Source organism: Erinaceus europaeus, chromosome 13 (assembly GCF_950295315.1).
Source record: "Erinaceus europaeus chromosome 13, mEriEur2.1, whole genome shotgun sequence".
NCBI classification, from domain to species: domain Eukaryota; kingdom Metazoa; phylum Chordata; class Mammalia; order Eulipotyphla; family Erinaceidae; genus Erinaceus; species Erinaceus europaeus.
Genome location: NC_080174.1, coordinates 45974670 through 46002064, shown reverse-complemented (window position 1 = coordinate 46002064; position 27395 = coordinate 45974670). Strand labels below are relative to the sequence as shown.

The following is a 27395-nucleotide window of genomic DNA, read 5'->3' as shown; positions in this document are numbered from 1 at the left end:
GATGTAGTCCCATAGGCTTATACTTGCCTTAGTCTTCTTTGTTTCATTGAAGATGTCTTTAAAATTTATGCAGAAAAGAGTTCTACCAATATTTTTCTCTAAGTATCTGATAGTTTCTGGTCTAAAATACAAGTCCTTCATCCACTTGGAATTTATTTCTGTATTTGCTGAAGTATAGTGGTTCAGTTTCATTCTTCTACATGTTTCAACCCATTTTTTTCAACACCATTTGCTGAAGAGACTCTTCATTCCCTATTTAATAGTCTGGGCACCTTTGTCAAAGATTAGATGTCCATAGGTGTGGGGGCTTACGTCTGGGTTCTCAATTCTATTCCACAGGTCAGTGTGTTTATTCATGTTCCAGTATCAAGCAGCTTTGATGACAATGGCCCCATAGTACAATTTGAGATCTAGGAGCATGATGCCTCCAGTTCTGTTTTTTTCTTCTCAAGATTGTTTTGGCAATTCTAGGTCTTTTCTGGTTCCAGATTAACATTTGTAGTTTTTGTTCTATTCTCCTAAAAAATGAGGTTGGGATCTTGATGGGATAGCACTAAATATGTGGATGGTCCTGGATAGTATATTCATTTTGATGATGTTAATTCTTCCATCCCATGAACATGGAATATCTTTCCACTTCTTTGTGTCTTTTTCAATTTCCTTGAGTAGTGACTCATAATTTTTAGTATACAAGTCTTTCACTTCTTTGGTTAGGTTTATTTCTAGATATTTTATGGTTTTTGTTGCTATAGTAGAAGGAATTGATTTCTGGATTTCAACTTCCTCTAACTTAGTATTTGCATAAAGGAATGCCACTGACTTTTGAATGTTAATTTTGTAGCCTGATACTTTACTGTATTGCCTGATGATTTCCAGAAGCCTACTGCTGGATTCCTTAGGCTTTTCCTTATATACTATCATGTCATCTGCAAATAGGGAGAATTTGACTTCTTCTCTTCTAATCTGTATCCCTTGAATTCCTTGCTCCTGCCTGATTGCTATGGCAAGAGCTTCCAACACTATGTTGAATAGTAATGGTGATAGTAGGCAGCCCTGTCTAGTACATGATCTGAAGGGAAATGCTTCCAGTTTTTCACCATTGAGTATGATGTTGGCTGTAGGTTTGCTATATATAGACTCTACTATCTTGAGGAATTTTCCATCTATTCCCATTTTTGTAGTGTTTTGATTATAAAAGGTTGTTGGATTTTGTCAAAGGCTTTGCATGCATCTATTGATATGACCATGTGGTTTTTGGTCTTGCTTTTATTGATTTGGTGGATCACATTGATTGATTTATATATACTAAACCAACATTGCATCCCTAGGATAAACCCCATTTGGTCATGATGAACAATCTTTAATATGCTGCTGTACTCAGTTGGCTAGAATTTTGTTCAATATTTTAGCATCTATGTTCTTCAGAGATATGGGTCTGTAGTTTTCTTTTTTGGTTGTGTCCCTGTCTGCTTATGATATCAAAGTGATGCTGGCTTCATAGAAGCTGGAAGGGAGTATTCCAGTATCTTCAATCTTCTGGAAGACTTTTAAAAATAGAGGGAGAATTTTTGCAGAATTCATTTGTAAAACCAACTGGTCAAGGACTTTTATTCTTGGGAAGGTTTTTGATAGCTGTTTCAATTTCATTAGCTGTGATAGGCCTGTTCATGTTAGCTACTTCCTCTTTATTTAATTTTGGAAGTTCGTACGTATCTAGGAACTTGTCCATTTCTTCCAGGTCCTCTATCTTGGTGGCATATAGTTGTTCGTAGAAGCCTCACATGATATGCAGAATTTATGCATTATCTGTTGTGATACCTCCACTTTCATTTAGTATCCGATTTATTTGGGTCTTCTCCCTTTTTGTTTTGTGAGTATGGCTAAAGGTTTGTCTATTTTGTTCACTTTTTTGAAGAACCAACATGTACTTCTGTTGATCTTTTCTATGGTTTCCTTATTTTTACTGTTATTTATTTCTGCCCTAACTTTAGTTATTTCTGTCCTTCTGGTTTCTTTTGGGTTCCTTTGTTCTTCTTCTTTTAGGTCTTTAAGGTGTGCAATCAGGTTGTTTATTTGTGCTTTCTCTTGTTTCCTGATGTGTGCTTGTATGAACTTCCCTCTCAGTACTGCCTTAGCTGTGTCCCAAATATTTTGATAGCTTGTATCTTCATTTTCATTGAACTCTCAAAACATTTTGATTTCTTCCTTTTTCCCTCTTTGAACCAGTAGTTGTTAAGTAGTGTACTGTTGAGCTTCCACATTTCGGGACTATTACTAATCTTTTGTTGATTGCTACGTGTTAGTTTAATTCCACTGTGGTCTGAGAAGATGCTTGGGATGATTTCAATGCTCTTGAATTTGCTGATGCTGTCTTTGTGGCCTAACATATGGTCTATCCTTGAGAATGACCCATGTGGACTTGAGTAAAATGTGTATTCCTGTTTCTTGGGATGAATGATTCTGAAAATGTCCAATAGTTCTACTAGTTTATCTATCTCCTCATTTAGCTCCCTCATGTCTTTACTAATTTTCTGCCTGAATGATCTGTCAAGTTGAGAGAGTGGGGTGTTGAAGTTCCCCACTATTACTGTGTTGCTGTTAATATATTGCTGTAGCTCTTTCAGTAGATGTTTAATGTATTTAGATGGCTTCTCATTGGGTGCATAATTCCTCTTGATTGATTGATCTTCTGAGTGTTAAGTAGTGTCCATCCCTATGTTTTTTGATTTTATTTATTTTAAAGTCTATCATGCCAGGTATGAGAATAGCTGTTCCTGCCCTTTTTTGTGGTCATTAGCTTGCATGTTAGTTTTCCATCCTTTCATTTTGAGTCTCTGGTTGTCTTCTTGAGTTAGGTGGGTTTCCTGTAGACAGAAATATTGTTGGGTTGTGTTTTATGATCCATCTTCCTGCTCTGTGCCTTTTTATAGGTTAATTCAGGCCATTGACATTTATTGATATCAAAGATTGAAGATATTTTAATGTCATTCTTGTAGATTTTTAGGTATTCTGATATATATCATATTTATGGTGGTCTGACTGTTTATAGGAGATCTTTCAGAACTTCTTTCAGGGTAGGCTTGGTTATAGTTGATTCTTTCAACTGTTGCTTGTCTAAGAAGGTTTTTATGCATCCGTCTAGTCTGAATTACAGTCTAGCAGGATACAGTAGTCTTGGTTGAAAGCCTTTCTCATTGAACCCTCGATAGATATCTTGCCATTCTCTTCTGGCCTGTAGGGTTGGTATGGAGAATTCTGTTGCTAATTTTATGGGTTTTCCTCTGTAGGTGACTCTTTGTTTTTCTCCTGCTGCTTTCAGGATCCTTTCTTTATTCTTATTCCTTCCCATTCTAAATACAATGTGTCTTGGTGTCTTTAATTCTGGATTAATTCTGTTAGGGACCCTCTGGGCTTCTTGAACCTTTATGTCTTTGATGTTGTCTAGACTATAGAATTTCTCAGCTATTATGTCCTGAAGAATGCTTTCTTCCCCTCCCTCCTTTTCTTCCTCTGGTAAGCCAATATTGCGTATATTATTTCTTTTGAAGTCATCCCATAGGTCTCCGTTGTTGTTTTCAGTATCTCTTAATCTCTTTTTGAGATCTCTTACTTCTTTTTTAGTTGTCTCTAATTCATCCTTAATCTTACTAATTCTGTTTTCAGCCTCATTTATTCTATTCTCTCTCCCCTCTACTGTTTTCTGGAGTTCATCTATTTTGTTACCCTGTTCTGATACTGTTTTAGCTTGTTCAGCTAGCTGTGTTCTTAGGGTATCTATCAGCTATTTCAGCCTTCATCTCTCTAATAACTTTGAGATAATTAGTGTTTTCTTCCAGAGTCTCATTAGTTGTTTTTCCATTTCTGATGACAATTCTTTCAAACTCTTTACTCACTCCTGTGATTATTTCCTTAACTAGTGTTTGGATGTTGACCTCAATATTTTGTCCTTCAACCTTTGGGGGGCTTCTAGCTAGACTCTTGTCCTCGTTCATTTCTCCAATATTTCTTCTTGTTGGTTTAACCATTTTATATATTATGTTACGTGGTCCCTCTCTCAGCACTTTTCAAATTACTGATCACTCTTGCCTGGATTGACTTGTGTCTAAGTAAGGTAATTAAATGGTTCACAGTTGTGGAAATTGACAGTTGTTTCAATATTATTTTAATCCCTGAGTTGGAGCACAGTTGCTTAATAGCCTCTCTTGTTCTTTTTCTTCCCTTTAGGCTATGGGATCCTGAGGACTTTTAAACTCTAAGTAGGCTTATTAGTTTAATCACTGACTCCTGACCAAGAGATAAAGCAGGTGGGGCACAGATAATCTAGTGGTTATGCAAAGAGACTCTCACAGCCCCACCACTAGGCCACTGAGGTACAGATCTTCTCCTGAGTTTCTTGGTTAGTTCTCTGTCCCCTGATGTCGGTATAGGGCCTACCCGCCACTGCTCCAGATTTTGAGGGCAGTAGCCATGGAGACTCACAGTTGCATTTGGTGTGTCTTAGGGGAGTCCTCTCCTCCCTTCAGCTGTCTTTTTGTTGTTGAAACAGGCTGGAGGTGGTGTCTCAACTGGTAAGCTGCCGGACTGTTACTAGCCACTCAATCTCTCCCTAGGCTCCTTTCTGTCCATAAGCCACACATGATTGCACTCATCAGTGATTTGGTGGGTTCCTGAAGTCATTCTAGTCCTGTCTTGTTGAGGTCCCAGGTGGTCTCCTTTGGTATTCCTAGTTGATCCAGGAAAGGATAGATGTCCTTGGTCTTTTGGAAGAGCTTAAAAAGTATGAACATTAATTAGCTTTTTCCCTAAAGGCTTTGTAGAATTCATTTGTGATAACCCTCTGGGCCTGGACTTTTATGGTTGGGGAGGCTTTTAAAAAAAAATTTAAAAAGTTTTAGTGATTTAATATTGATTTATAAAATTATGAAATAACAAATATAATTCTACACCTTTCCAACCACCAGAGTTCTGTGTCCCCATTTCTTGCATTTTAAAATACAATGGTTCCTCCAAGATCATTATTGGGTTAACTATTATTTCCTTACGCCTGTGCTTTGCGCCATGTGCACTTAACCTGCTGTGCTATTTCCCAACCCCCAAGAGTTGACTATTATTTCTATGGCTATCTGTCTATATTTTTTCTATATCCTTGTCTTCACTTTCTTAAAAAATTTTTTCTTGGTATAATTTTTATTTGTTGGATAGAGATAGCCAGAAATCAAGAAGGAAGTGGGAGATAGAGAGGGATAAGACAGAGTGACACCTGCAGCACAGCTTCATCACTCATAAAGATTTCTCCCTACAGGTGGGGACTGGGGGATCAAACTTGGGTCCTTGAATATTGTAATGTGTGCACTGAACCAGGTGCACCACCACCCAGACCCCAACTTCCTTTCTAAGTCACACCTACACCTATTAATACTTCTAAATGTCTTTCCCTTTTTTCCTCTGGGTCCTGATGGAATTGGATTTCAGAACACTCTAGGCATCTTCCCTTAATATTCTCCCCCTCTGGGAGTATAGACCAAAATTTTTTTTTTCTTCTCATTGTGGTTGTTGCTGCTGCTGTTGTTGGATTGGACAGAGAAAAATTGAGAGAGGAGGGGAAGACAGAGAGGGTTAGTGAAAGATATACACCTGTTGACCTGCTTCACTGCTTGCAAAGGAACCCCCCCTGCAGGTGGGGAGCCTAGGGCTTGAACCAGGGTCCTTGTGCTTCACTCTATGTATGTTTAACCTAGTGTACTGCTGTCTGGCCCCTAGGTCAAAATTCTTTATAGCGTATAGAAGACTGGCTTCTGTAATTGCTTCTCTGCTGGACATGGATATTGGCAGATTGATCCAAACTCCAGCCTGTTTCCATCTTTCCCTAGTAGGCTGGGGCTCTGGAGAGGTGAGGTTCCAGGAAGGCTCTTGCTAACTATTTCAATGTACTTTGCTGTTATTGGTTTATTAATGTTTTCTAGATCCACCTGGCTCAGTTTTGGGGGGATATATGCTTCTAGGAACTTTTCCATCTCTTCTAGGTTCTCTATCTTAGTGGTATATAATTGTTCACAGAAGCTCTGCACAATATTGTGGATTTCTGGAATGTCTGTTGTGACATCTCCTCTCTCTGTTACAACCCTATTTATTTGTATTATTCTGCCTTTTAAAAAAGTCACTGTCTTGACCTCATTTTGGATGGAACTTGAAAAATTGTTAAGTGAGATAAGCCAGAAAGAGAAGGATGAATAGGGGATAATCTCACTCATAGGCAGAACTCAAGAAACAAGAACAGAAAAAGGAAACACAAAGTAAAAGTTGGACTGGGTTTGGCATAGTGCACAACAGCAAATGATTCTGAGGAAGAGGGGCTGTTGGGGTGGTGGGGGTGGTGGTTTGGCGTCCTGGTGCATGATGGTGGGAAATCTCCTAAGTTTGGCTGAGAGTGTTTTGCAGACACCTATCATTGTGAGATAAGAAATTTTACCCATGTCTCAATAACTTCACTGTGAACTATCACCCCCCACCCCAATTAAATGACAGAAAAATCACCAGACACAGGTTCTAGTCTGGCCTCCACTGCACTGAGGGAAGCTTTGATGCTGCGGTGCCTTTCTCCCTTTTTATTCCTGCCTCTACTGGAAAAAGTCAACTGGGAATGGTAAAAAGTGATAAAATAGCAAAGACTTCTTATTTTTAAAGTATTGCATTTTGTAATTGATTGTTACACAGAATTCTTTTGGTGGATGCATCTTCATAGGGTTCTTATGACAATGAAATAAGTAGTGTGAGGTTTGTAGAACCAGTACTGGACACCTTCCAAATCCTCAGTGGCCATCCACTACAGTTATCACCATTGAGCTGTTCAGACCTTGGAGGGACTTCTTTTTGTATTCAGTGAAGGGGGTGGGAAAGCGCCGTCTGCTGGCCTGCTGGCAGTCATTGCCCTGTGTGCCATCATTAGCCTGGTCTCTGCTATTGCCACTTGGTAGCTATGTGACTTTGGGTAAGTATTTGTGCCTTTCTCAGCATGGGGATGGAGCTGCCTGGTTGGGAACTTTCTTCTGAGGGTGGAGGAGACATTATAGTGGTTATCCAAAAGTATTTCATGCCTGAGGTTCTGAGGTCCCAGTATGACTATAGAATTGAGCAGTGCTTTGACAAGCAAACAAACAAAAAAACAATCAAACAAAATACACACACACACACACACACACACACACACACACACACACACACACCCCTCCTTCTGAAGTTGCAGCCTATGGGGTGAGTCATCTATGCTCCCTCTCCAGGAGTGTGGACGTGGAGCCCAAATAGGAAGCTGTAGGAAGTCCATTCAGCAGTGGTGAGGATGGAGCTAATTCCAACAAAGACCAAGGAGCCCTTCAAGGGGCAAGAGGGGCCAGGGACTCTGCAGGGTCCAGTATATCTGACACTGCCTCTATCAACCCCATGACCATTGTCAGTTCATTTCCTGAAACCCCTCTGGCCTGTGCACAAGTGAAGAGGGACTGATGTGAGCATGGGTACATTCCTGGCTGAGATACAAGGCCCAATTTCTCTTTGTCACCAGCTAAGACAGACCAGTGTTCCTAGCAGGGCTGGTGATGCTTAAGCTGCTCATGCTCCACAGAGGGTAGCTCTCCACAGGCCTGGGATGGTCATTCTGATTCCCCATTGTGTCCCTTCACCAAGCACAAAGACCAGTGCATAGTAGGTGCTCAGTAAATAGGAGGCCAGTGACATAAGTGAATCTCAAGTAGAAGAGATGGAAGGAGCAGCTGGAGAAACTGAAGCCCAGTGTGGCACAATGGATTGGTGACCTGTAAGAGAGACTAAGATTTGAACCCCTGGTCCTGGAATGAGGCTTTCTTTGTTATATACATAGGGTTATCTCTGAGGCTGGGTGTAAGCATAGCAAATCCACCACTCCCAGCAGTCATTTTTACCTTTAATTTTTTTTTTCTTTTTGGTAGTGACAGACAGAAATTGAGAAGGAATGTGGAGACAGACGGAGAGAGAAAGACATCTGCAGCACTGAGTCACCCCTTATGAAACTCCCAGCTATAACTGTGAAGTGGGGCTTGAACCTGGGTCCTTGTGCATGGTAACAGGTGTAGGCTCTACCATGTAACTCACTGCTCAGCTCCCTTGTTTATTTATGAATGAATGTCACTCTGGCACACACAATGCCAGGTATCACACTCAGCCCTAATGATTGAGTGTCCAAAGCCTTATGCACTGCACCACCTCCTGGGCTGCCCCCTAACAGGTCTTAAATCTGATATCCCAGATTGAAATCCTCACAGATGCACAATGCAGTGAAAGAAATCAGGCCAATAGCGATAGCAGGAAGAAGGTTGCCAACTGTCAACACCTCCCAAATGAGCGCCACCCGGCCCCAGCTTGGGAAATGTCGTGCGAAGGCATTTAAAAGTCAGCATGCTTTAGCGAGGAGCTGTGGCAGAACTGGCTGGACTTTCCTACAAGTTGGAGTGGCGTGTTGGGAGGCATGAGGCTGTCTGCTTCTCTCGGAGACATATGGAAGCTACCCCTCCCCCCACCATCTTAGATGGAGCTAGTATTCCTATGGGCAGGGGACACTAGAACAAACACTACTTTAATTTTTTATTAGTGATTTAGATAACAGGGGTACAATTTAGATTTAGATAACAGCGGTACAATTCCATACAGTTTCCATCACCAGAATTCCATGTCCCATCCCCTCCATTGGAAGCTTCCCTATTCTTTATCTCTCTTAGGACTATGGACCAAAATTCTTTATCAGGTGCAGAAGGTGAAAGGTCTGGCTCCTGTAATTGCTTCTCTGCTGGACATGGACATTGGCAGGTGGGTCCATACTCCCGGCCTGTTTCTGTCTTTCCCTAGTGGAGTAGGACTCTGGAGAAGTGAGGTTCCAGGATACATTGGTGAGGTCATCTGGCCAGGGAGGTCAGGATGGTGTCATGGTAGCAATTTGGTAGCTGAAAGATGGTAAGATATAAAACCAACTTGTTCAATAAACAGGAACCCACAGATAGGAATAGAACAAATGAAACTAGGGGTCTTCATGTGGAAAGAAGCTAGGTATGTTCCATGTGGCCCATAACTTTAGTAACTTTTGCCTGAGCTTGATAGCTAACATGCAGGTAGACTAAAAGTGTTGCTTGGGAAGATGGTGTCAGAATAGAGAATAGGGCTAGAAAGCTGCATCAGGGCAGACAATAGCTCCCAGGGATGTGGAAAGTATATAAATACTATAAATAAAATAAAATATAAACTATAGAAAAATAAAACAAAATAAAATAAAAAGCTGCTAACCCCATCTATCTGACCTAGGAGCCTGTGTAACCTCTGAGTCCCTGACTTAAGTTCATAGTTCATAGTGACAGGAATATTCTAGACTACACTCATTTCAGGACCAATTTTCTTCAAGTGGTGTAGTAGGTTGACCCAGCCTCCCTTCGGAGAGTGGGGACAGCCCCTATCATTGCTGTTTTACAGTGAAGGCAAGGTCCCACAAGAGGGCACTGAGGGCACTGTTCAGCTCTGACTTATGCTGGTGCAGGGGATTGAACCTGGGACTTTGGAGCCTCAGGCATGAAATCATAACCATTATGTTGTCTCCCCTGTCAAAACAGCCAGTACTTTTGGAAGTGTGAGAAGTTGGAAGTGAGGAGGATGGGGAGCCTGCAGAAAAAAGAGGAGAAGATAGCTGATGAGGTATTTGAGGAAAATTTAAGAAGGAGACTGTTAAGGAAGGTGTGAGCAGGGATAGAGGAAATTAAGGAGAGGGCTGCATGACTTGTTTGCTTAGACTCTACGGGGCAGGAAAGGAGCAATGAGGACCCCAGACACAGAGGAGAGAGCAGGTTGAGCTGCAGTCTACAAGGCCAGTCTTCATGCTTTGTGGGCATTGGGGGGGGGGGTGTTGAAAGACTAATGGGGCTCCCTGTGAACAAACCCACCAAGAAGTTAGAAATGCATCAGCTCCCCTTGATGCAGTCCCTAGGCCACCACCCCAGGAATACAGAGCAGAGGGGAGAAGCGAGAGGGAAGAGTGAGGATGTGAGGGTGGGAGCTCCCTAGGGACCTAAGCATTAGGGAGCGGTGTCACTTGAGAGTGCTGCTTGGGGTGGGTGACTTGGAGGAGAGGACACTGGGGCTGGTACCTGAAAATGAACAGGAATCAGATAGGGAAGAGCCAGGGTGAGAAGAGGAGGGCCTTATTTTCATTTGGTGGGAGGTAATGGGGGAAGTTAAGAACTAGAGACACATGACCTGACCCCTCTGTATGTATTGGGAGGTGGGGATGTATGTGGGGTGGGTGTGGTGTTGGCTTCAACAGGGAACAGGTGGGTAGGAGGAAACTGCAAAGAAGAGACTCAGACCAGGGCAGTGAGTGACCAGGATAGAGACCCATCCAGAGTTGGAAGTGAAGATTCTGGAGGGAGAATCTCAGAAAAGGCAGATGTGGGGGTGAAGGGCAGAGCAGTTAGGGCTTGGACCAAAACCATGGGGGAGGGGTGGGCTGTGCACTGAGCTGGAGCTGGGGAAGCGACTGCTTAAAGGAAGAAAGTAATACTTACAGATGCAGAGAATCTTCCCAGAGGAGATGACATAGCACATAGTTTAGGACTGGAATTGACAGAAGGGAATCTCAGAAAGAGGGGTCCTGTCTTGCTTTTGCCATGAATGCCACTTTAATAAAAGACTGCATTCATTTTTTTAAATGTATTATTTCAAATCTGACTTATGGTGGTGCTGGGGATGGGACTTGGAATCTTAAGGTTTTGTGACTTTATCTGGTTTAATAAACTTCATTCAACTCTGGAGAAGCTAAGGCCAAGAGAGAGAGAGAAGTAGTATTGCCCTAAGCTTAGGGTGAAACTGGGACTCATCCCTAAGCCTCTATTACCTAACCTGGGCTCTCTCTGCAGCCTCTTCCCATTGGCTCCAGCCCTAGCCACACCTGGTATCCGGGGACTTGCTGGTGACAGAAAGGCCGTGTTGATGTGGACAGTGCAGGGATAGAGAAGGAGGGATCCCTAGGCCTGACAGGACTATGCTCTCCTCAGCCTGGCCCAGGTCTCTGAATGACTCCCGAGGCCTGTGTAGAGAGTCTCTGGTCCCAGATGGACATAGTGACAGAAATGGGTGGCGTTTCTGTAGAACCATCTAAGCTCCACACACTCTGAAGAGGAGGAAAGGCAACGGCATAAAATTAGGCAGTGTCCTGGGCCTGGAACTGGGAGATGAACTCCTTCATATGGAATGGTCCTAGTAGGGCTTCTCTGCTGGAGGTTCTGATAGAGAGTTCCTGGCACCAGAAGCTGTGCTAACAGGTCAGTTATTGCTCTGGGAGTGATCAGTTCAGCTTGGTCAGTTCAGTGCTTCTTGATGCAAGGGTAGGCACCAGACTAAGGCTGTCTGGGGAAATAGATGCCATAGGAGGTTTGTCCTCAGGGACAGAGGGTGAGTGGGAGGCGGCAAGGTGAGAGGGTGGGCCATAGTGCAGGTGAACCTGACACTGGCAGGATAGGCCCTTGGGAGCTTGAGCAGGGCAGTGGGCCCAGGTCTCCTATGGCTTAATTTCCAGAATTTTTTCTATTCCAGCTTCACTATTCTGGCCATGAAACCCTGGCTGTGATCATCTCTTTCTGTGGCCAATTAATTTTAACTTGTCATAATTTTTTAATGGTTTGCTAATCGATATGAACTGGGCAGTCAGCCACAAGTGGGTCCCGAAGAGAGAGGGAAACAGAGCTTAAATGATGCCCGCTGGATTGTTGTGTTAATACACCTGTGTTCATCTTTATCGCCTGTTGTTTTGAGTTAATTACCTGGTACTAAATGCATCTCTGGTGACTCTCAAGTAATGTTCTCACTGTCCTTTCCTAGTGAGTTAACACAACTTAGTGGCAATGTATGGTTTGCCACCCAGAGCTGCCCCCCTCCCCCACCTTAACGGTAAGAAGGAGTGAGGAGCCCCTGGACACTCTTGGGGTGAGGAGGGTGCAGAGGGTGCGGGAAGGGTGGGTAGGAGGTGTTTACAGAGAGCAGGAGACCTGTCTGGACCTTGGAGCAGAGCCAGGTGCCTAGGTCAGTGCTCCTCTGTGGCTGCTTTCCAGACGCCTATCCAAGAGCGATAATGGAAAATCCAGATGCACTTAACCTGGTCTGACTCAGTTTGGGGTGAGTCATTCCCTCTGGTGCCTTGGCATCTCCCTTTAGAGAGGCTTCAGTGACAGCACCCCCTCCCCACCACCACCACTGTGGAAAGCAACTTCAAGGGGTGCCCTGCCCCTGGCATGCCTGATCAAAGCGTTTGCTGGTTGATGCTCATTTCCTGTGAGCCTAGGGAAGTCATGAATCCTCATAGAAACCCATGGGTCCTCAGGACAGCACTAGGGGTCCCCTTGAAGGAACTGGACCCCAGGGAGGTGAAATGGCTTCCTCAAGGTCATGTGGCTGAGCTGGTAGCTGGGGTTCAGAGAAGATAGCAAGTGCCACTCAGTGCCCATTTGTACCTGACCTACAAGGAGGCTTCTCACTTGCCTAGACAGGGGCCCCTAAACTCTCAGGAAGAGCAGCCATATCAGCACATGGCCCAGCCCACTGAGTTCACCCCCTCTTACCTCACCTCACCTCTGATTTCAGCTTCTGAGCCTGAAGGCCTTTCTCAATCCCTTCCCTAAAGGCAGGATTCTCTTCCCTCCTCTGGGCCCCTGCCTCTCAATCTCCATTCCTGCCTCATCTGTAGTATGGGGGAGAGAACTTGGGTTAAATATTTCTTTCTGGACAAGCCCTGGCTGGAGGAGCTAACTTGCTGCACACACACAGGCTTGTCTCTTGATGTTTATTCTGGAAGCTGGAGCATGCAGATGAGGTGAGCCACCAACACTGGGATCACAGAATAAATGTGCCTTTTCTCTGCCAACAGAGAGCAGCAGTCATTTAGCACTGGGGGTAGCAGTGCAGGTAGCAGGAGGAGCCAGCCCTCAGCCAAAGGAAGACTCCAGCGGTATCTATGCCTACACCCAGCACCTCAGTTATCAATGATTCTAGAGTTCTGGAGTCTTAAGAACCCAGTCTTAAAAATCACTTAAGAGTATACTATGGGAGTTGGGCAGCAGCGCAGTAGGTTAAGCACAGGTGACACAAAGCTCAAGGACAGGCGTAAGGATCCTGGTTCGAGTCCCGGCTCCCCACCTGCAGGGGAGTCGCTTCACAGGCAGTGAAGCAGGTCTACAGGTGTCTGTCTTTCTCTCCCTCTCTGTCTTCCCCTCCTCTCTCCATTTCTCTCTGTCCTATCTAACAATGACAACAATAATAACTACAACAATAAAACAACAAGGGCAACAAAAGGGAATAAATAAATATAAAAAAGTATATTAAAGGGTGGAGGTAAATAGCATAATGGGTATGCAAAAAGACTCTCATGCCTGAGGAGCCAAACTCTCAGCTTCAATCCCCCACACTACACCACCATAATCCAGATCTGAGCAGTGCTCTAGTTAAAAAAAAAAAAAAAAAAAAAAAAAAGGATTTTCATGCCTGAAGCTCTGAGGTCCCAGATCCAATCCCCAGCACCACCATAAGGCAGAGCAGTGCTCTGGTATTTCTGTTTCTCTCTCATTAAAAAGTAAATAAATATTAAAACCATAGAATTTTGTTGGCCCAGGAGGCAGCACAGTGGCTACAGCCTTAAACCCGATAGCATGAGATCAGGAATGTGATCCCAGAGGGATGCTCTGTTTCTCTCCTTATGAATAAATAAATACATGCACCTTCAAAGAATCATAGCATTTTAATCCAGAATCACAGGATTTTAGGGAATTACTTTAGCCAGACCCTTGATCAGCATAAGTCCCCTCCACCATGTTCTAACAAATGATCTCTAGGATTCTCACCTGCCCAAGGCCAGTTCTCCCAGGCAGCCTCTGTGATCTCCCTCATTAGGTAAAATTTCCCCATCATCCAATGAAGATGCATTTGAACAAGAAGCTGAGTGAGTAAAGAAGCAAACATCAAAAACAAACAAATAGGAGAAGGTTGAGTGGTGATGCACCCAGCTGAAGGCACACATTACTATGCACAAGGACCCAGGTTCAAGACCCCACTCCCCACCTGCAGGGGGATGCCTCATGAGCAGTTAAGCAAGTATGTAGGTCTCTCTCTCTCTCTCTCTCTCTCTCTCTCTCTTCCTCTCTTCCTCTCTTTTTTCATCTCTATCTCCCCACTCCCCCTCAGTTTTTCTGTGTGCTATCAAATAAAGGAAACAAAAAGCAGGGGAAGGATGGCCATTAGGGACAGTGGACTCATAGTGCTGGCAATTCACAGAGCCCCAGCAATCACTCTGGTGGGAATAAAGAGCAATCAATCAATCAAGTAAACAAACAAAAAAATCCAAGGTGCTGAGGTAGGACAGAGCTGTCAGTGGGCAAAGGGATCACATGTCCACCCCCTGGGCCCTAGACAGGTGCTTCCCTGTGCAGTAGCCTTTCATGTGAAAGGGCTACTGGGCAGGTAGTCTTGGATCCAGATCTCATCATGACTCATGACTCTGGCTGTGGGAGATGGTGAGTCTGTTATAAATTCCTCCCTCTCCTCCACTGCCAAGTTCTGGCCTTTGTCCCCTTGTTTCTGAGTGACCCTGTTCCCAGTGTCCCAGACTGTGACCCACCTCTCTCCACCAAGGATGGGCTACAGTTGGTCTGCCTGATCCCATACACTTCCTTCTTGTGACCTTTGCTGTCTCCTTTGGGCAGTTTCCCCCTGTCATTGTGGGGGTCTGGGTGAAAGTTGTCTTCTGCAGGGTCCCCAAGGCATATCTGGGGACAGTGGGTGGATGTCCTGAGCATGATGTGTGTGTGTGTGTGTGTGTGTGTGTGTGTGTGTGTGTGTACAGCTGGGGAGGAGGTACAATCCTGGGGAGGTAGTAAGCTCCCTATTGTTGGAGGTGTGCACAGAAGGCTGGGGAGTGCTCCATAGGAAGGACTCACAGGCGGCAAACTTTCCCAGAGACTGAGGACAAAGGCTATGGAGAGAGATATGTGTGGGGGGTAGGGGGGTTGGAGGGTGGTGGTATACCTAGTAAAGCACACATATTACTGGGCTTGAGCCTCTGCTTCCCACCTGCAGGGGGGGATGCTTCATGAGCAGTGAAGCAGATCTGCAGTTGTCTATCTTTCTCTCTCCTCTCCCCTCCAATATCAATTTCTCTCTGTCTTATCAAATAAAATGGAAAAGAGAGAGAGAGAGAGAGAGAGAGAAAGAGAGGGGGGGGAGATATCTGGGACCAGTTGGTTCAAGGTGTCTGACCTTTGGCAACAACTACCACTGACTGAGTCTTGGTTTCATCATCTGGAAAATCAGGCAAAGTAATAGTCCCCACTTCCCAGGGTTGTCACAAAGGCAAGGGACATGACACATGCAAATCCCTAAGCACTGAGCTTACACAACTTTCATATGATAAATGTCTAAGTATCTCATTATCAGAAAGATTTACTCCTCTGAAGAAATTTTCAAATTACAAAACCCAAACCCAGGACTAATATATTCTGGTTCAGTTATCCCAAGATTATAAAACTCTTTTAGATTTTCTAAATTTTTAAAATATTTTTCCTTTTGCTGCCCTTGTTTATGTTTTATTGTTGTTGTAGTTATTATTGTTGTTATTGATGTCATCATTGTTAGGACAGAGAAAAATGGAGAGAGGAGGAGAAGACAGAGAGGGGGAGGAGGAGAGAAAGACAACTGCAGACCTGCTTCACCACCTGTGAAACAACTCCCCTGCAGGTGGGGAGCTGGGGGCTCCAACTGGGATCCTTACTCTGGTCCTTGTGCTTTGCACCACATGTGCTTAACCTGCTGTGCTACCACCTGACTCCCAACTCTTTTAGATTTTAAGGCTTTAAGTTATCATGATTTAGGGGACCAGGAGGTGGTTTAATGGGTAGAGAACACAAATTCTATGTCTGAGGTAATGTATTTTAGCAAGAATAGCACCATTAACACGAATGACACTCTATACATGGTGGAGTAGTGGTTTGGTGTTGCTTTCTCAACAAAATCACATTTCTTTGTAGTCAGAAGCCTGGATATCTGAAACCAACATGTTAAGAGGGTTAGCTTCTTTGGGAGGCTTTCAGGAAGCTCTTTTTTTTTTTCTGCCTTTCTCTAAGATATTTATACATATTGGAAGATTCCATAAAGACAACTGCCATGTGAAGGTGAAAGTAGAGACTGGAGCAACAACTCCACAAGCCAAGGGATTTCTGCTGCTCCAGTCTCTAACTTCACCTTCATATGGCAAACTCCTCTGTGTGTCTTCATGGAATCTTCTTACAGGGGACTGGTTTCTGCATTTAGGGCCAGTGGTAATCTAGCAGAACCTCATCTTCATTTAAATAATCATATCTTTAAACACTCTATTCCAAATAAGGCCACATCCTGAGATTTCAAGTCAATATGGAATTTTAGGGAATACTCATGGCATCTATTATAACCAAATCCAATAAAAGGCCAAGAAAGATCAAACTGTTTTCAAGTAATTTAACTGTATTTAAGATTGTTTGAAAAAAAAAACTCAAGTATATTTGTAGGAACACAAAAGTAGTCAATGAGCACAGGGGTAAAATTCACAATGTCTGGCATGCAAACCATGATCATCAGGCATAAAATGAGGCAAGAAGACATAACCTATAATGAGGAGGATAGTCAATCAATTGAAACCACTTGGAACTGACACCAATATTAGAATTAGAAAACAAGAACATGAACATAGTTATTAAACTGTACTCCCAATGCTCCAAAATTAAAATAGAAACACAGACTACATAATAATAAAAGTTCCAAATTGAATTCAGGAAATACAAACTACAATATCTGAGAAGTAAAACCCACTGGATAAGATTAAGACAAGAATAGACCTTACAGTACTAACAGAAGAACTACTACTAAATATAAAAACATAGGCGTAGAAACTATCCAAAATGAAATACATACAGAAAAATAATTAAAGGGTGAAGATTATTAATAATCTGGAACTAGTTCAAGAAACCTAACCTACTTCTACCGGAGTTCATAAAGGAATGGGAAAGGTATAAAAACACCATTTAAAATAAATCATAGCTAAAACAAATCCCTAATTTGATGCATAAAACCACAGATTCAGTGGGCATTCTGTGGAGTTGTACCCCTTTTATCCTATGGTTTTGTCAGTGTTTCCTTTTAATAAATAAAATTTAAAAAAAAAGAAAGACAAAAGACATGCCAAGACACAAGCTCAATTGAATATTACAATAACAAGAACATTATAAAAATGGCCAGATAATAAAACTATGTCACAGATCAAAAATGTCTACTTATAAGGTAAACAAACTTAAAGATAACAGAGAAACATCTATAGGGTACTGAGAGAAAAAAGGGGTTAAACCCAAATTTCTTTACCTTGCAAAAATATCTTCTAAAAAATGAAGGCAAAGTCAATATGTTTTCAGACATACAAAAAATGAAAAAGTAGTCATAGTATAATCTTCCTAAAAATGCCATAAAACCCTTTAGGACAAACAGGAAAGGGATGTAAGGTCATGAAGTCATCAAGTCTTCTAGACTATGGTGACTGATACTTCCTCCTAAAATAAAGCCTGTAACAAGTTGAAGCTTCACAGCTTGTCCTGTAAGCAAAGAGTAATTGGGAATGGATGCAAGTGTGAGTTTCTAGTTCTCTGTCCTTTCTTTGCAAATTCAGTTTTAACATCTAAATTATTCCTTGCAAGCAGTTTCTATGGGCAGAGTGCTAAAATTTGAGTAACCCAATTTGTCAATTTCAGGTCACCTCCTCCTTCTAGAACTGTCAGGTAGCTTGAGCTCTCTAGGGCCATAATTTGAAATTTTATATCTTCACAAAGGAATAAAAACAATCAGTAAAAATAATAACTATATTAGTAAATACAAAATTTTTTCCTTTTATACATGAAGAAGACAGTTGGCAATAATGATATGTTTATTTATTTTTTTAAATAAGGTTTTATTTATTTACTGGTGGGAGACAGAGGATGAAAGAAAGAAAGAACCATCACATCATTCTGTCACATGTGATACCAGGGACTGAACTTGTGGCCTCATGTTTGAAAGTTCAAAAACTTATCCACTGTGTCACCTTGCTGACCACATAATATATTTATATTATAATATATTTATATTATTGCAATGCACACAAGTTTATATATCGACTGTGCAAGTATAAAACATGTGACAATAAGTTAACATCTGGAAGGGGAGGAATGAAAATATATTGTAGAATTTTTATACTATATGAAAAATGGCACATTTCATTTGAAATTAGATCAGTATATCATAAGATATAGTATATAAATCTTAGAGCAAACAAGTAGCAAAGTAGAGAGTTATAGATAATCAAACAACAGAGAAGATAAATGGAGTAATGGAAATATTCAAATGAAGTGAGAAAAATTAAAGATAGTACAAATGGAAAATGAACTAAAAAATGATAAATGTAGCTATATCAATAATCTTATTATATAAACATGTTAAATGTTAAGTGTTATGAACCCAACCAAATAAAACAGAGATTAGCAGGCTGAACTTAAAGGGATCTTGAAACAATTATTTGCTGTCTATAGAAGGTATACTTTAAATATAAAGATAGTGATAGGTCATACAAAAATAATGAAAAACATGTCATACAATCATAAATTACAAAGAAACTGAGTTGTTAATACTAGACAATGCAAATTTCAGAGTAAAGAATATTTCTACAGATAGAGAAAGGTATTGTTAATGAGATAGAAGTAAATTTCTTCAGAGGACAAATCAATTATGTCTGTTTAAGCAAAACCACTTAAAATGCATATAACTGACAGAACTCCAAAGGAAAAGAAATCCACAACTTGAGTCAGAGATTTCACTACCTTCTTTCAATAACTGATAACAAAACATACACTGCTAGTCATTAAGGATATAGCAGATTTGAAAAATATCAACCAACTTAACCTAAATGACATTACAGAGGACTCCTCTCAACAACAGATGCACATTCTTTTAATGTGTATGTGGAACATTTATAAAGTTAGAGCATATTCTGAGTCATAAAATAAGTCTCAAATCATGAATGCACTGAACATACCTGATAGGTACTTGAGCTATAGTGGAATTTAATGAAAAAGAGCACATGTTAATGACTTAAGCTTCCACATTCAAATACAAGCAAAAGAACAAAATTTAAAACTGCCTGAAGCAAGCATGCAAGTAGAAAATAAAATTAGATTTGAAAATCAGTAAAACAGAGAGGAGAGATTTATTGAAAGCAAGAATTCACTGTTTGAGAAGTGTAAAACATATGCCCAAACACTCTACCCCAAATAATCAGTAGATAAAGGAAGGAAGAGTCTATGGTCATATCACCCTGAACATGCCCAATCTCGTCTGATAAAGAAAGGAAGAAAGGAAGGAAGGAAGAAAGAAAGAAAGAAAGAAATTGCTACTGTTAGGATGAGAGACATGACAATTTCTATACTTTTAGTATCTATTAGTATTAACATGTTGTCAAAGGACTATCATGAGCAACTGTCAATAAATTCATCAATTTAGATAAAATATATTATTTAAAAGTCAAGTACAACAAGATAAGCTCAAGAGAAATAATCATAGCATCACTTATCTACTAGAGAAATTGAATTTGTAGTTAAAAAAAAATCTTTCAACACTCCCAGAAGCAACTTTATTTTATTTTTTTCATTTTCATGATGTAGATAGAAACAGGGAGGGAGATAGAGTTTGATGAGAAAGAGAGAGAGAGAGAGAGAGAGAGAGAGAGAGAGAGAGAAGAAGAAGAAGAAGAAGAAGAAGAAGAAGAAGAAGAAGAAGAAGAAGAAGAAGAAGAAGAAGAAGAAGAAGAAGAAGAAGAATGTTGTTTTCGACGGGTTATGTTGTTTTCGCCGGGTTGGCTTCACGGGCAGGTAACAGACGACCAGGGACTCATAGTTGAGCTGTAGGCAGTATCTCTTTATTCATGCAGGACGCAGCACAATCTATGACGAGCTAAGCTAAACTCAAGGTACAGTACTGTGAAACTCACAATGCTGTCTTTATATATACTTGCCAAGTAAAGTGGAAACGGGATGTGACATAGAGAGGATGGAGAGAAAAGTGACTGGTGAAAATCAGAGTGTGACAAGGAGGGGGCAGATTAGGCGAGAATCCTATCACTGAACCACAAATGCCCTGGAGGGAGGGTGGAACTTGTTATCAGTGGTTATGTAAATAGAATGAAGTGGTTATGTAAATAGAATAGTGTTAAGCAGGGGGGATTTAAACCAAATGAAACAGAAAGGGTCTCATGCATACCAACAGAAGAAGAAGGAGGAGGAGGAGGAGGAGGAGGGAAGGGGAGGGGAGGGGAGAAAGAAGAGAAGAGAAGAGAAGAGAAGAGAAGAGAAGAGAAGAGAAGAGAAGAGAAGGGAAGAGAAGAGAAGAGAAGAGATTAGAGAACAGTTACCTGTAGCAATGTTTCACTGCTGGTAGAGATTCCCTTCTGCAGAGGAGGATGGGGGATTGAACCTGGCTGATCTACTTATCCGATATGCTGTGTACTTTACTGGGTGTGCCACTGACCAGCCTCTCAGACTAGATATTAAAGGCCATTCATTCTAATGGGGGCTGGATGGTGGCTCACTGAGTTAAGGACACAAAGTATGAAGCACAAGGATTCATGCAAGGATCTGGGTTAAGGGGATCACCTCACAGATGATGAAGCAGTTCTGTAGATGCCTATCTTTCTCTTTCCCCTCTATTTTCCCCTCCCCTCTCAATTTGTCTCTGTCCTAATTAAAAAAAAAATCAAAAGAATGGCCACAGGAGCAGTGGATTTGTAGTGCAGGCACTGAGCCCTCTGGAGACAAAAAAAAAAAAAATAGGTCATTCTAATTACAGAAAAGTATTACCTATAGCCCTATTTCTTATGAACATAATACAGTATGTTTTATTTATCTTGGACCCAGGCTAGAAATATATGTATACACACATACATGTAAATTTACCCAGAAAAAGCTATAGTGGTTGCTGACATGATATCAGTTCACAGAATGTTGTCATATTCTTGAGTATAATTCTACAGTGAATCATTGTGAAAATAAACACCACTTGAGTAATGACAGGAGATAATTTACATTCTTTATAGAGATTTTACACTCCACTGATTCAGGTTAAATAATGAATCACAGCTAATGATGGACAGATGTCTTTTAAATTAATTGCTATCCCATTCTATCATTTCTTTATCCCTCACTAAATTTCATTTTATGCAGGTTTTGCTATTTCTAAGAGGTTTTCATCCAAAAATATTTTTTGAACATTAAAAAAAATCTTTCAACAAACAAAATTCTAGTCCCAAATGCTTCACTAAGGAATTTCATAATATTTGAAGATCAAATGATGCCAATTCTACAATTATTTTTTTAGAAAAATGAAAAGAAACTCTTTCTTACCTTATTCTATGAAGACTGTTATCCTGTCACCCAAATAAGACCAAGACATCATTAAAACAAATAAATAAACAAAAACAAAACAAAACAAAAAATAAACTAAAAAGGTTTAATATCCATCATGAATACTTGCAAAAATCCTCTACAAAACTTTAACAATTGAGACTCATATGCCCTTTACAGAAAGATGTGAACCCTCTGGATTTTAATTTTCTCAGTTTCTTGATTCTCTGTCTACTTTTATGCCTTACTTTCCTAGCTTAATCCTAGGTAATTGTAATTCTCTAATTTAGTTCTTAGTACCTAAGTATTTTGGTTTGGGAATAGTAGTGACAGAAATGTAAGATATTTGGAAGAAATGGCTGATTTATTAGAAATTAAATAGCTTTGAAATTTCTAAGGGAAAATGTTGTTTCTCTTTCTTTTATATTTCTTTCTTTTCCCACTTACCAGAGTAACATGTTGATATAGAGAAAGAAAAAAAAACTTTAACAATTTAACCCAACTATACAAAAATTCTTCTAGCATTTGCCCTTCTTTCGTAGCCAGTCAACAGTGTCAGGTTGAGCCTGATGTAAAGTTTCGAGACCTCCTTTGAATCTGGAGAGGTGGCAGTCGTTGACTATGTGGGTCATAGTCTGTCTGTAGCCACAGGGGCAGTTCGGGTCATCTCTGGCTCCCCAGCGATGGAACATAGCAGCGCACCGGCCATGGCCTGTTCGATAGTGATTGAGGAGGGCCCAATCATAACGTGCTAGGTCAAAGCCGGGTTGGCGCTTGCAGGGGTCTGAGATGAGGTGTTTGTTCTTTACCTCAGCTGACTGCCAACTCTGTTTCTAAGAGTCTGGAACAGAGAAGTTCAGTGTAGGCGTAGGGGACCAGATTGGGTGACGAGACGTCAAGCGTTGGACAGGGTGGGCGAAGATATCCGCATATATTGGCAGGTCCGGTCAATCGTAGACGTGGGAAATGAACTTAGATGATGCCGCATCCCAACGAATATCTGGCGGGGCGGTGTTGCTAAGAACTGGCAGCCATGGAACCGGGGTGGAATGGATGGTTCCAGAAATTATCCTCATGGAGGAATATAATTTGGAATCGACCAAGTGGACAAAGTGATGATGTGTGATGACCAAGTAGGATTTGTCGCAGAAATACAAGGTTGTCTTAACATTTGAAAATAAATGAATGCAGTTTGCCATATATACAAGTCAAAAGAAAAAAATCATATGGTCAGAAAAAATTGATAAATTCCAAAATGCATTTCTAGTAAAAATACTACCAAAACAGTAATAGTGGCCATTTCCTTCATCTAATAAATATCATCTATGAAACACCTGTAACAATGGCTACTGTAACAAGGACCAGTAAACCCTGGCACACCCGAGTTTTTTACTTTGGTGCCATTTTTGGTGCACCAGACCTAGTTCAAGTTCTGCTTTATGTTTCCCCTTCTGTTCTTATTTCTCAATTTCTGTCTATGAATGAGATCATCCCATATTCATTCTTCTCTTTCTGGCTTATCTCAACATGATTCCTTTAAGCTCTGTCCAAGATGAGGTGAAGAAAGTGAATTTGTCATTTTCCCCCTATATTTGATTAGTGAGTTACAAAATTACAAAACATCAGGGGTACAGTTCCAGCACCACCATAGTTCTGTATTCCCATTCTCTCCGTTGGAAACTGCAGTGGAACCCAAACCCAAGGCCAAAGATACGGGTTGACTGTTGTTACTACTATTTTTTGGTTGAGCAAGATTTTCTTTAATAATATAACAACAAAGAATAGAGCTTAAGACTTAAATCTGGGAGTCTGGTGGTAGCGCAGCGGGTTAAGCGCACGTGGCGCAAAGCGCCAAGGACCTGCGTAAGGATCCTGGTTTGAGCCCGGCTCTCCACCTGCCCGGAAGTCCATTCACAGGCGGTGAAGCAGGTCTGCAGGTGTCTATCTTTCTCTTCCCCTCTCTGTTTTCGCCTCTTCTCTCCATTTCTGTCTGTCCTATCCAATACCAACAATAATAACTACAACAATAAAACAACAAGGGCAACAAAAGGGAAAATAAGTAAATATTAAAAAAAAGACTTAAATCTACCATTAATGGTGACCCTTCACTCCAAGAAGAATGAATAAAAATGGGGAGATGGGAAGCTTTACACATGTCAACAGCTGTCTTGTAAACCAAAATTTCTCACAATAAAATGACAAAAAAAAAAAAAAAAGGCCAGGAAAGGTATGAAGGAAACTGGAAACTGAGAGAGGCAGAAAAACCTGGCTACTGCAAGCTGGTGTATATTTCAACATTTCATATATTACATTTGATGTAATACAGTAAAAAAATTATTGACCTAAATTTTTTGCCTCCAGGGTTATTGCTGGGGCTTGGTGCCTGCACTACGAATTCACTGCTCCTGGAGGCTATTTTTTCCCATTTTGTTGCCTTTGTTGTTGTGCTTGTTGTAGTTGTTATTGGTGTTATAGCTGTTGTTGTTGGATAGGACAGAAAGAAATGGAGAGAGGAGGGGAAGACAGAGAGGGGGAGAGAAAGATAGAGCCCTGCAGACCTGCTTCACCGATTGCAGATTGCAAATCGACCTCCTGCAGGTGGAGAGCCGGGGCTCGAACCAGGATCCTTACTCTGGCCCTTGAGCTTTGCACCATGTACGCTTAACCTGCTGTGCTACTGCCCGACTCCCGAGACCTAAAATTTTTATATATTAATGAGAAAAGAGGAGAAAGAACCAGGCATAACTCTGATCCATGTGCTGCTGAGGATTGAACTTGGGATCTTGTGCTTGAGAGTCCAATGCTTTATCCACTGCAACACCTGCCAGACCCTGACTTTGTTTTCCTTATTGGTTTGAACCAACTATTTTTTTCTCCAGTTTTTTGTCATTGGTTGCATTTCATAGTATCTGGCTGAATACAATCCGTCTTCATAACAAAATACAAATTTTCAGAATATATATTCTGAAATCAGAATTACTGTTCTTTTCATCTTCCCCCCCCCCTTGAATGTGTAGGTGCTTGAATCTCTTGTGTTTCTTCTTTGACATCAGGTACAAGCTGTTTGAAAACTATTTCATCATCGTCGTTGTCATCATTTGTTTCAGCCACTTCAGATTTTCGTTTTTCCGGAAATGTTGATGTGCAAACTGGTGTGGAAGACTGGCAATCCTCAGTCTTCTCAGGAGTGTTATAACGGATTGAGACCATTTTCTTCTTTTTCTTGGATAAAACCTGACTCTTTGTAGACGTGTTAGAAGTAGCATTTGAAGCACTTTCTTTTTCATTTTTATGTAAAATCAATGAAGGAAAAAATCATAATTTATTTTTTAGCCAGTTTCTTCTTGAGTAAGTTTTTTCTTTCTCTTTTTAAATCTCTTCTCCATCTGTAGCTTTTGAAGAAGTGACCAGACATGGTTGTACCCGTTTCACCACTGGGAACGATGGTTTTTTGAACAGGACATAGCCATTTTTAAAAAGCTATTCATGTACTTTTTCATGTGGTATAAAATGACACTTTAAGAGTCTTTCGCCAAAAAGACTCTTAATTGTTCATTGTTTCTGCAATTACTTTGGCAACATCTTCAGACTCAAACTCCACAAAGACATAGCCTTTGCTACTTCCGGTCCTTTTAATTCTGGGTAGTCTGAATCTTTTAACAGCACCATACTGGGAGAAATATGACTATCTGGAGCTCATAAATTGTTGAAGGTAGGTAGTCGGGGCGGTGGCGCAGTGGATTAAGTGCATGTGGCGCAAAGCACAAGGATTGGAGGCAGGATCCCGGTTCGAGTCCCCAGCTCCCCACCTGCAGGGGAGTCATTTCACAGGTGGTGAAGTAGGTCTGCAGGTGTCTTTCTCTCCCCCTCTCTGTCTTCCTGTCCTCTCTCCATTTCTCTCTGTCCTATCCAACAACAATGACATGAATAACCACAACAATGTTAAACAACAAGGGCAACAAAAGGGTAAATAAGTAAATAAATAAATAAATTGTTGAAGGTAGGTGGCCCACATCACTCCAGAAGCAAGTTTTTCTTTCTTCTGTTGCCAGCGGACCTGCAACATCTCCTTCTGAAATATGGCATTGTCCTTTGGGCACAGGGACAGAAGCAGTTTACCTGGGCAGGCAAAGACTGACATGATGTAAGCCCACGTACCTAGGTGCTCTGTGTGGCGGTGCACCAGAAAAACTGACTATTATCTATCTATCTATCTACCCATTTTTTCTATGGTCCTTCTCTCTCTCTTTTTCTCTCTCTTTCTTCAACCAATACATCTTACTCATTCTGAATGTCTTTTGCTTTTTCCTCTTCTCTCTCTGGGTGCTAATGGAATTAGATTTCAGGGTCCTCTAATAATTTTCTCCTAACATTTCTCCCCCAATTGGAGTATGGACCAAAATTCTTTTGGGCGTGAAGAAGGTAAGAGTTCTGCCTTCTGTGATTACTTCTCTGCTGGACATTGGTGCTGGCAGGTAGATCCATACCCTCAGCCTGTTTCTATCTTTCCCTGGTGGGGTCGGGTTCTGGAAAGGTGATATTCCAGGACACTTTGGTGAAGTTGTCTGCCCATGGAGTTCAGGATGGAATCAATAATATATGAAACTTGGTATCTGAAAGGCAGCAAGTTATGAGGCAGGACAAAATGTTGAATAAATAGGAACCAGAAAGTAGTAATAGAGCAGTTGAAAATAGGGATTGTAGGTGGTAAGAAGATAGGAAGTCTGTTTTAGGTATGTTCCTAGGGGCTCATGACTTTAGTGATTTTTGCCTGTGAATAATCCAGTTAAAAATAAGCCAAAGGTGGTCCAGGAGGTGGCACAGTGGATAAAGAATTGGATTCTCAAGCATGAGGTCCTGAGGTCCCAAGTTCAATATTCGGCAGCACATGTACCAGAGTGATGTCTGGTTCTTTCTCTCTCTTCTTTTATCTTTCTCATACATAAATAAATTCTTAAAAAAAATAAGCCAAAGTTCCAAATGAACCTTTCACTAAAAGAAACATGTAGATACCAAACAAGCACATACAAATATTCTCAGCATCATTATCCATAAGTGAAATGCATACTCAGTCCACAATGAGCTACTGTTTAAAAACCAAAAAGAGGGGGTCAGGTGGTGGTACACCTATCTGAGTGCACATGCTATAATGCACAAGGACCAGGTTTAAGGCCCTGACCCTCCACCTGCAGATGGAAAGCTTCACAAGTTGAAAAGCAACCTTCCCTCAGTACAGCTACAGCTTAGCATCACAGCCCTGAGGCAGCACCTGCTTAGCCCCTGGGGCAAACCCAGAACAAGGCTGCCCTCCTTTCTCCTGATGATGTGATCCTCACTCTGACCACCACTGTCCCTATTCCATGTTGTTCCCAGCTGTCACATCCCTTCCCCCAAATCCTCTGTAACAGAACATGTGACCACTCTACCACAGTTGACATCAGAGGACGATACAGTGAACACATCACATGCAGGATCTCATCTCAGCCCTGCAGCATCCTGTGAAGTTCATTCCCAATGTCACACTGCTTTTAAGCCATGAACCAGCCTCCCCACATCCTTCAACTCCACCCTACAGCTGTTGAGAAGGTTCCCCTGGGATGTTATTTCCTCATTTTGCAGAAGGGAAATGAAGACCTGGAGAGGGCAAACAAAGTGCCCAAACTCACAAAGCCCATTAGCCTGCCAGAGCTTCTGACCCTTCCTGTTTTCTCTCTGAGTTTGCCACCTTTGCAGGCACTGGCTGGGAGATTGATTGTCCAAGAGAGGAGGACACTGGATAAGGGGGACCCAGGGAGTTCTGGAGGGTGCTGACTAGATGGTGGAAAACAGTGAGTGCACAAATGAGTGATGGCAGGTCTCCAGAAACCCACAGGGCAGGTAGGGAGCTGAGAGAGTGAG

At 41.5% G+C, this 27395-nt stretch overlaps 1 pseudogene; it reads right to left on the bottom strand.

Moving 5' to 3' along the window:
* Positions 1-24485: 24485 nt before the first annotated feature.
* LOC103112986 (MKI67 FHA domain-interacting nucleolar phosphoprotein-like) lies at positions 24486-25638 on the bottom strand (annotated as a pseudogene).
* Positions 25639-27395: the final 1757 nt, after the last annotated feature.